Source organism: Arachis hypogaea, chromosome 19, assembly GCF_003086295.3.
Source record: "Arachis hypogaea cultivar Tifrunner chromosome 19, arahy.Tifrunner.gnm2.J5K5, whole genome shotgun sequence".
Lineage (NCBI taxonomy): Eukaryota > Viridiplantae > Streptophyta > Magnoliopsida > Fabales > Fabaceae > Arachis > Arachis hypogaea.
The window spans coordinates 118,698,054-118,709,154 of record NC_092054.1 but is presented as its reverse complement, the minus strand read 5'-3'; the positions used below and the strand labels follow the sequence as shown (position 1 = coordinate 118,709,154).

The following is an 11,101-nucleotide window of genomic DNA, read 5'->3' as shown; positions in this document are numbered from 1 at the left end:
TCTTCAAGTTGTTCTTGATAAACCTTCTTGATTGATCTTCATATTTTATTGTTTTGCATCTTTTCTTGTTTTTCATGTGCATTTTTGCATTCATAGTGTCTGAACATGAAAGATTTCTAAGTTTGGTGTCTTGCATGTTTTCTTTGCATATAAAAATTTTCAAAAATATGTTCTTGATGTTCATCATGATCTTCAAAGTGTTCTTGGTGTTCATCTTGACATTCATAGCATTCTTGCATGCATTCATTGTTTTGATCTAAAATTTCCATGCATTGAACATTTTTAGTATTTTTCTCTCTCATCATAAAAATTCAAAAAATCAAAAAAATATCTTTCCTTTTTTCTCTCATAAATTTCGAAAATTTGATTGACTTTTTCAAAAAAATTTTAAAAATCTAGTTGCTTTTATGAGTCAAATCAAATTTTCAATTTAAAAATCTTATATTTTTCAAAATCTTTTTCAAAAATCAAATCTTTTTCATTTTTCTTATTTATTTTCGAAAATTATAAAAATATTTTTCAAAAATATTTTTCTTCATTCTATCTCATAATTTTCGAAAATATCATCAACAATTAATGTTTTGATTAAAAAATTTCAAGTTTGTTACTTACTTGTTAAGAAAGATTCAAACTTTAAGTTCTAGAATAATATCTTGTGATTTCTTGTGAATCAAGTCATTAATTGTGATTTTAAAAATCAAATCTTTTTCAAAACTAATTTCAATCATATCTTTTCAAAAATATCTTTTTATCTTTTTTCAAAATCATATCTCTTTAATCATATCTTTTTAAAACATATCTTTTTCAAAAATTTGATTTTAAAATATCTTTTCTAACTTCTTATCTTCTCAAAAATTGATTTTCAAAATTTGTTTCAACTAACTAACTAACTTTTTGTTTGTTTCTTATCTTTTTCAAAACTACCAAACTAACTCTCTCTCTCTCTAATTTTCGAAAATATCTCCCTCTTTTTCAAAAATTCTTTTTAATTAACTAATTGTTTCAAAATTCAATTTTAATTTATTTCTTTTTTAATTTTCGAAAATCACTAACCATTTTTCAAAAATAATTTTCGAAAATCCTTCTCTCTCATCTCCTTCTATTTATTTATTCATCTACTAACACTTATCTCCCATCCAAAAATTCGAACACTACCTCCCTCTCTGTGTTCGAGTTTTTCCTCTTCTCTTCTTTACATTACATTCTTTTCTTTTTCTACTCACACAGGGGAACCTCTATACCTGGGTAAAAAGGATCCCTATTATTATTATTTTTCTGTTCCCTCTTTTTCATATGAGCAGGAGCAAGGACAAGAACATTCTTGTTGAAGCAGACCTTGAACCTGAAAGGACTCTGAAGAGGAAACTAAAAGAAGCTAAATTACAACAATCCAGCAAGCACCTTTCAGACATTTTCGAACAGGAAGAGGAGATGGCAGCCGAAAATAATAATAATGCAAGGAGGATGCTTGGTGACTTTACTGCACCTAATTCCAATTTACATGGAAGAAGCATCTCCATCCCCACCATTCGAGCAAACAATTTTGAGCTGAAACCTCAATTAGTTTCTCTGATGCAGCAGAATTGCAAGTTCCATGGACTTCCATCTGAAGATCCTTTTCAGTTCTTAACTGAATTTTTGCAGATCTGTGATACTGTTAAGACTAATGGAGTAGATCCTGAAGTCTACAGGCTCATGCTTTTCCCTTTTGCTGTGAGAGACAGAGCTAGAATATGGTTGGATTCTCAACCTAAAGATAGCCTGAACTCTTGGGATAAACTGGTCAAGGCTTTCTTAGCCAAGTTTTTTCCTCTTCAAAAGCTGAGTAAGCTTAGAGTAGATGTTCAAACCTTCAGACAGAAAGAAGGTGAATCCCTCTATGAAGCTTGGGAGAGATACAAGGAACTGACCAAAAAGTGTCCTTCTGACATGCTTTCAGAATAGACCATCCTGGATATATTCTATGATGGTCTATCTGAATTAGCTAAGATGTCATTGGATACTTCTGCAGGTGGATCCATTCACCTAAAGAAAACGCCTGCAGAAGCTCAAGAACTCATTGACATGGTTGCTAATAACCAGTTCATGTACACTTATGAGAGGAATCCTGTGAGTAATGGGACGCCTCAGAAGAAGGGAGTTCTTGAAATTGATACTCTGAATGCCATATTGGCTCAGAATAAAATATTGACTCAGCAAGTCAATATGATTTCTCAGAGTCTGAATGGAATGCAAGCTGCATCCAACAGTACTCAAGAGGCATCTTCTGAAGAAGAAGCTTATGATCCTGAGAACCCTGCAATAGCAGAGGTGAATTACATGGGTGAACCATATGGAAACACCTATAATCCCTCATGGAGAAATCACCCAAATCTCTCATGGAAGGATCAACAAAAGCCTCAACAAGGCTTTAATAATGGTGGAAGAAACAGGTTTAGCAATAGCAAGCCTTTTCCATCATCCACTCAGCAACAGACAGAGAATTCTGAACAAAATACCTCTAATTTAGCAAACTTAGTCTATGATCTGTCCAAGGCCACTGTAAGTTTCATGAATGAAACAAGGTCCTCAATTAGAAATTTAGAGGCACAAGTGGGCCAGCTGAGTAAGAAGATCATTGAAACTCCTCCTAGTGCTCTCCCAAGTAATACAGAAGAAAATCCAAAAGGAGAGTGCAAGGCCATTGAATTGACTATCATGGCCGAACCCACAAGAGAGGAGGAGGACGTGAATCCCAAGGAGGAAGACCTCCTGGAACGTCCAGTGATCAATAAGGAGTTTCCCTCTGAGGAACCAAAGGACTCTGAGGTTCATCTAGAGACCATAGAGATTCCATTGAACCTCCTTATGCCCTTCATGAGTTCTGATGAGTATTCTTCTTCTAAAGAGAATGAGGATGTCACTGAAGAACAAGTTGCCAAGTTCCTTGGTGCAATCATGAAGCTGAATGCCAATTTGTTTGGTAATGAGACTTGGGGAGATGAACCTCCCCTGTTCACCAATGAACTAAATGCATTGGATCAACTGAGATTGCCTCAGAAGAAACAGGATCCTGGAAAGTTCCTAGTACCTTGTACCATAGGCACCATGACCTTTGAGAAGGCTCTATGTGACCTTGGGTCAGGAATAAACCTCATGCCACTCTCTGTAATGGAGAAACTGGAAATCTTTGAGGTACAAGCTGCTAAAATCTCATTAGAGATGGCAGACAATTCTAGAAAACAGGCTTATGGACAAGTAGAGGACATGTTAGTAAAGGTTGAAGGCCTTTACATCCCTCCTGATTTCATAATCCTAGATACTGGGAAGGATGAGGATGAATCCATCATCCTTGGAAGACCCTTCCTAGCCACAGCAAGAGCTGTGATTGATTTTGACAGAGGTGAACTAGTCCTTCAAGTGAATGAGGACTCCCTTGTATTTCAAACTCAAGGTTATCCTTCTGTGAATATGGAAAAGAGGCACAGTAAGCTTCTCTCAAAACAGAGTCAACCAGAGCCCCCACAGTCAAACTTTAAGTTTGGTATTGGGAGGCCACAACCAAACTCTAAGTTTGGTGTTGAACTCCCATATCCAAACTCTAAGTTTGGTGTTGGGAAGTCTCAACAAAGCTCTGAACATCTGTGAGGCTCCATGAGAGCCAACTGTCAAGCTATTGACATTAAAGAAGTGCTTGTTGGGAGGCAACTCAATTTTTATTTATCTAATTTATTTTCATTCTTGTTGTTCTTTCATGTTTTATTAGGTTCATGATCATGTGGAGTCACAAAATAAATAGAAAAATTGAAAACAGAATCAAAAACAGCAGAAGAAAAATCACACCCTGGAGAAGGATCTTACTGGCGTTTAAACGCCAGTAAGGAGCATCTGTCTGGCGCTCAACGCCATAACAGAGCATGTTTCTGGCGTTGAACGCCAAAAACAAGCAGCATCCTGGCGTTCAGACGCCAGAAATGCACAGTGAGAAAAGCTGGCGCTGAACGCCAGAAACAAGCATCTGGCTGGCGTTCAACGCCAGAAATATGCTGCATCTGGGCGCTGAACACCCAGAACAAGCATCAATTCGGCGTTTAAATTCCAGAATTGTATGCAAAGGCGTTTTACATGCCTAATGGGTGTAGGGATGTAAATCTTTGACACCTCAGGTCTGTGGACACCACAGGATCATCTCAGGATCTGTGAATCTCACAGGATCCCCACCCACCTCACCCTCTCTCTCTCTCCATTTATGGTCATCCCTTCTGTTTTCCATTCACCACTCACATCCATACACACATCCCTCCATCTCCTCCATATCTTCTTCTTCTTCTTCTATTCTTTCTTCTTTTGCTCGAGGGCGAGCAACATTCTAAGTTTTGTGTGGTAAAAGCATAAGCTTTTTGTTTTTTCCATTACCATTGATGGCACCTAAGACCGGAGAAATCTCTAGAAAAGGGGAAGGGAAGACCAAGGCTTCCACCTCCGAGTCATCGGAGATGGAAAGATTCATCTCAAGGGTCTATAGCTCAGTGGTAGAACATGTGGCTGCAAATCAAGAGATCCCTAAGATACCTCAGGGGATGCACTTCCCTCCACATAATTATTGGAAGCAACTGAGGATAGGAATACCAAAAATCACTAGGGATCAAGCCACAAAGGCAAGGAAGAGACATAGAAGAGCTCAAGGACATCATTGGTTCCTCAAGAAGGAAACGCCACCATCACTAAGGTGGACTCATTCCTTGTTCTTACTTTCTCTGTTTTTTGTTTTCTTTATGTTAAATGCTTATCTATGTTTGTGTCTTATTACATGATCATTAGTATTTAGTAACTATGTCTTAAAGTTATGAATGTCCTATGAATCCATCACCTCTCTTAAATAAAAATATATTTTAATTCAAAAGAACAAGAAGTACATGAGTTTCGAATTTATCCTTGAACTTAGTCTAATTATATTGATGTGGTGACAATACTTTTTGTTTTCTGAATGAATGCTTGAACAGTGCGTATGTCTTTTGAAGTTGTTGTTTAAGAATGTTAAATATGTTGGCTCTTGAAAGAATGATGACAAGGAGACATGTTATTTGATAATCTGAAAAATCATAAAAATGATTCTTGAAGCAAGAAAAAGCAGCAAAGAACAAAGCTTGCAGAAAATATATATATATATATATATATATATATATATATATATATATATATATATATATATATATATATATATAGCGAAAAAAAAAAGAGAAAAAGCAAGCAGAAAAAGCCAAAGCTCTTAAAATCAAAAGGCAAGAGCAAAAAGCCAATAGCCCTTAAAACCAAAAGGCAAGGATAATAAAAAGGATCCAAGGCTTTGAGCATCAGTGGATAGGAGGGCCAAAAAGGAATAAAATCCTGGCCTAAGTGGCTAAACCAAGCTGTCCCTAACCATGTGCTAGTGGCGTGAAGGTGTCAAGTGAAAACTTGAGACTGAGTGGTTAAAGTCAAGGTCCAAAGCAAAAGAAGAGTGTGCTTAAGAACCCTAGACACCTCTAATTGGGAACTTTAGCAAAGCTGAGTCACAATCTGAAAAGGTTCACCCAGTTATGTGTCTGTGGCATTTATGTATCCGGTGGTAATACTGGAAAACAAAGTGGTTAGGGCCACGACCAAGACTCATAAAGTAGCTGTGTTCAAGAATCAACATACTGAACTAGGAGAATCAATAACACTATCTGAACTCTGAGTTCCTAATAGATGCCAATCATTCTGATCCTCAATGGATAAAGTGAGATGCCAAAACTATTCAAGAGGCAAAAAGTTACAAGTCCCGCTCATCTGATTGGAGCTATGTTTCATTGATAGTTTGGAATTTATAGTATATTCTCTTCTTTTTATCCTATTTGATTTTCAATTGCTTGGGGACAAGCAACAATTTAAGTTTGGTGTTGTGATGAGTGGATAATTTATACGCTTTTTGGCATTGTTTTTAGTATGTTTTTAGTAGGATCTAGTTACTTTTAGGGATGTTTTCATTAGTTTTTATGTTAAATTCACATTTCTGGACTTTACTATGAGTTTGTGTATTTTTCTATGATTTCAGGTATTTTCTGGCTGAAATTGAGGGACTTGAGCAAAAATCAGATTTAGAGGTTGAAGAAGGACTGCTGATGTTGTTGGATTCTGACCTCCCTGTACTCAAAGTGGATTTTCTGGAGCTACAGAACTCAAAATGGTGCGCTTCCAATTTCGTTGGAAAGTAGACATCCAGAGCTTTCCAGAAATATATAATAGTCTATACTTTGCTCGAGTTTAGACGATGCAAAAGGGAGTTGAACGCCAGTTCTACGCTGCAGTCTGGAGTTAAACGCCAGAAACACGTCACGAACCAGAGTTGAACACCAAAAACACGTTACAACTTGGCGTTCAACTCCAAAAGAAGCCTCTGCACGTGGAAAGCTAAAGCTCAGCCCAAGCACACACCAAGTGGGCCCCAGAAGTGGATTTATGCATCAATTACTTACTTCTGTAAACCCTAGTAACTAGTTTAGTATAAATAGGACTTTTTACTATTGTATTAGACATTTTATGATTTTTAGTTCATCTTTGAATCATATTGATCACGTTTTGGGGGCTGGCCTCTCGGCCATGCCTGAACCTTTCACTTATGTATTTTTAACGGTAGAGTTTCTACACTCCATAGATTAAGGTGTGGAGCTCTGCTGTTCCTCATGATTTAATGCAAAGTACTACTGTTTTATATTCAATTCAACTTATTTTGCTTCTAAGATATTCATTCACACTTCAACATGAATGTGATGAACGTGACAATCATCATCATTCCCTATGAACGCGTGCCTGACAACCACTTCCGTTCTACCTTCGATTGAATGAGTATCTCTTGGATCTCTTAATCAGAATCTTTGTGGTATAAGCTAGATTGATGGCGGCATTCATGAGAGTTCGGAAAGTCTAAACCTTGTCTGTGGTATTCTGAGTAGGACTCTGGGATTGAATGACTGTGATGAACTTCAAACTCGCGAGTGCTGGGCGTAGTGACAGACGCAAAAGGAGGGTGAATCCTATTCCAGTATGATCGAGAACCTCAGATGATTAGCCGTGCTGTGACAGAGCATTTGGACCATTTTCAGAAGAGGATAGGATGCAGCCATTGACCACGGTGATGCCTCCAGATGATTAGCCATGTAGTGACAGTGCATCGGACCATTTTCACAGAGAGGATGAAAAGTAGCCATTGACAATGGTGATATCCTTACATAAAGCCAGCCATGGAAAGGAGTAAGACTGATTGGATGAAGACAGCAGGAAAGCAGAAATTCAGAGAGACGAAAGCATCTCTATACGTTTATCTGAAATTCTCACCAATGATATACATAAGTATTTCTATCTTTATTCTCTGTTTATTTATTATTATTTTCGAAAACTCCATAACCATTTGATATCCGCCTGACTGAAATCTACAAGATGACCATAGCTTGCTTCATACCAATAATCTCCGTGGGATCGACCCTTACTCACGTAAGGTTTATTACTTGGACGACCCAGTGCACTTGCTAGTTAGTTGTATCGAAGTTGTGAATGAAAAACGATTTATTAAGACGCGCGTACAGAGTTTTTGGCGCCGTTGCCTGAGATCACAATTTCGTGCACCATCACCCCATGCGAGCGCGCAGGCCACGCGTGGGCGTGAGAAGGAAATCGGCGTAAAAATCCAATGCCCAGAAAGTTGGGCTGGAATTGTGCGGCTGGTGTGCGTTTAGCACCAAACGGCCCACGCGTTCTTGTCTCTGACGCGAACGCATCACTTGCAAAACACTCATCCCACGCGAAAGCATGAGCGACGCGTCCGCGTCGCGTGGATATTATGACCCCCTAAATGGAGACAGAGAGTTGCGCTGAAATGACGCTGGAAGTGTGCGTCTAGCACAATTTTCAGTGATGCGTTCGCGTGCCTCACGCGTCCGCGTCACCCATCTTTTAACCAACCCACGCGATTGCGTCGATTACGCGATCGCGTCGAACCCATTTCACCCTCGTCACGCGATTGCGTGCTCCACGCGTTCACGTGGATTCAGAAATACTAACCCCCTTCACGCGAAACCCTACCTGTCACGCCCCCATACCCCTCTTTCTCCTTCTCTTCTCTGCAACCCCCTCCCTCCTCAGCCACCCAACCACCACCACTCCCAGCCACCACCGCCGACCACTGCGCCAAGCCACCACCGCACCCCACCACCGAAACCCACCCTCTCTCCTTCTCTTCTTTCTCTTTTTCCTCCACCCCTCTCACCCACCGCGTCCCTCCTCTGCCACTGCCCCCCACCGCGGCCAACCTCAGACCGCCGCCAACCACCACCACAGCCCCCACAACCCTCGCCTCCTTCTTCCTTCCTCCCCCACCTCCTCCAAACCAAACCCCAACCTCCACCCCGCCCATGCTTCACCACCGCGCCGCCGTGCTCCCTCCCAGCACCGCCGCGTCTCCACCACCATCTATCTGCCCTCACCTCTGTTCATACACATACCAGGTTTCGCCGAACACTAATTTCCATATCATCCGTAGTTAATTGCATATTTTTCAGTTTCTGTTCAATTTAGGATAGTTAGAGATGCATGTTTGTAGTGGATTCTAGGTGGTTAGGTAGCTAGGATGTGGTTAGTGGATTTAGGCCTGATAATTGCGCTGTTCTTGTTACTTGTTTTAACTATTTCACAATTTTGATCTGGCTGTGATGTTAATACTATTCATATGCTATTCCTTAATGTTTCATGCTGATATTGGACTGTTCTTTACTGTTCCTACTGTTTATGACTCTTTGCAGCACTTTTTTTTATCTCATATGAACTGTTTTTCTTGCTGTTTATTACTCGGGAACATCCAATTTTAGCCGGAATGCTGCCTAATTTTCTGCAAATTGTTTTCGTGTATTGAGTTTGGAAACTTACTATTTTACCTCGCTTGGCTACAACCAAACCAATTCATGACTGCCCGGGCTAGCATTCTTATTCCTTTTGATCCCCTAGTTAATAACTTGCACTATTGATGATTTTATGTTAGTTTTGCAACTTTTCTATCCTTCTGAATCATCATCAATACACTAAAATTTTTGCTCGAATATGAGTTGATTATTCTTTAAATTTGTGGATTGATTGTTACCTAGGAACATTTATCATGCCACTCACTTTAACTTTCTTTTACTAACTCACATCTTTCACTTTCTAACTTCCTTTTCACCTATTAACCACCTTTAACTTTCTAAGTTCTCTTTTTGCTTTTAATCTAACTACTTCAACTTTCTAACTCAGGGCATGATCATTGTTTTTCCTATTTAACTTGAATTCCGCTTATCATATATTTTGGATTGTATTTTTTCTTTTCAGACTTTTTCACTCGATTACAATCCAAATTGCACATATATTCAACTCATTTCATGCTTCTCTTGCTCTTTTGCCACTCTGTGCCTATATTGCTATTATTCTATTTGCCTACTTGTTTTCCTGCTTTTCTTCTTCAATTATATCCTGAAATTTTTTCTTTTCAGGATGTCTGACCCTCAACGCAAAGGAAAAGGCAAAGCAACCACTGGTAAAAGGAAATGAGGCGAATCCTCTATGTCCATCCTCGACATTTTGTATGACGACTCCTGGCGGGAAAAGCACTTTACCCCGCAGGAGAAGGCTGACCAGCTCCTCACTGCCACAGATCCAGTTAAATTTGTAAACAGATACTGTGAGCTTAAGTTTCCAGTGTTTACCACTTCCAGGAACCTATACCTGGAAAGAACTCTAAAAATTCCAGAAGAACTACAATAGTACACCTCCGAACAGATAAAATAGAGAGGCTGGTTCTTCCTGGAAAGAAACTTGATAGAGGTCAATGCTTCCTGGGTCAGAGAATTTTACTGCAACTATTTCAAGACCTCCCTGGATGCAGTGCACCTCAGAGGAAAACAGATTTTGGTCACTGAGGAAGCTATTGAGTACATGCGATTTGTGATAAGCCTGACGGTTACCAAAAAGTTGAAGAGGATATGCGATTTATGAGATTGACTGGGATGCTGTCAAGCAGAGAATAGCCCTTGATCCTACTGTTCCATGGGTCATGGGAAAGAATACATCAATGCCTAAGGGAATCAAGCTGATTTACCTAAATGATGAGGCTCGGCTCTGGCACCAGATTCTGAGCAACTCTGTGATGCCGAGCACTCATGAGACAGAGCTGTCCGCTGCTATGATCACCCTCATCTGGTGTGTGATAGAGGGTAAGGACCTGTATCTTTCACGTTTTATCAGGCATTACATGGCCAGGTCCCATGTCAGAGGCACTCTCCCTTTCCCTTATCTGATCACCCAGCTAGGCCACCGAGCTGACGTGCCTTGGGAGCTGGCTGATGCAAAGCCGATTGCTGTAGACTGCAAGAAGATCATTCCTCACAGTAGGAAGTTTCAGGCTTTAGGCTACAGACTCCCATTCCTCATCGCTTCTGCTGAGGCAGCCACATCTTCAGCTGCCCCATCTGCCTCCGCTGCTGCACCAGCCTCATCCACTGCACATCCACCTGCTCCTGAGCCTATTTATCATCTGGTGCATCGACTCTTTGCCCGCCTGGATCATATGGAGCGTCGCAATAAGCGACGCTATGAGCACCTTAAGTTGATGATCTGATCCGGCAGCGACATCCTCTCCGAGCCTGACACCCCTTCCGATACATCTGAGGCAGAGGCGAGCGACCATGAGGCGGAGACACATGCCCAGGCTGAGCAGGCAAGACCAGAGCAGGCTGCGCCACAGCGTGAGGAGCCACACCAGATCCAGGCCGCAGACTCGGAGATTCTTCTACAGTCAGAGCCTCCACTGCAGCAGACCGATCCTCCTACACTTATCCAGCCTGCAGATATTCAGCCTACCACAGAGACACCAGCAACACATCCTTCTGGTGATGACGCTTCTTCACACCCATTTCGAGTAAGCATCGAGGACGATGCTATCTTTTAAGTGTGGGGAGGTCGCCATCCCTGGCTTATCTTTTTGGTGAACCACTACAGACTCTTCTATCTTATTTTGTTTATTTTTCTGTATTTTTATTTTTATTTTTACTTTTCAGTACTTACACATTGTTCTTTTGCT

General features: G+C 40.4%; 1 non-coding gene across 1 annotated transcript; it reads right to left on the bottom strand.

Annotated features, from left to right (window-relative positions):
• Positions 1 to 1,827: 1,827 nt before the first annotated feature.
• On the bottom strand, positions 1,828 to 1,935 carry LOC112781393 (small nucleolar RNA R71). Its single transcript, XR_003192171.1, has one exon. It is a non-coding gene; the product is annotated as a small nucleolar RNA R71 (small nucleolar RNA).
• Between the last annotated feature and the right edge of the window lie 9,166 nt (positions 1,936 to 11,101).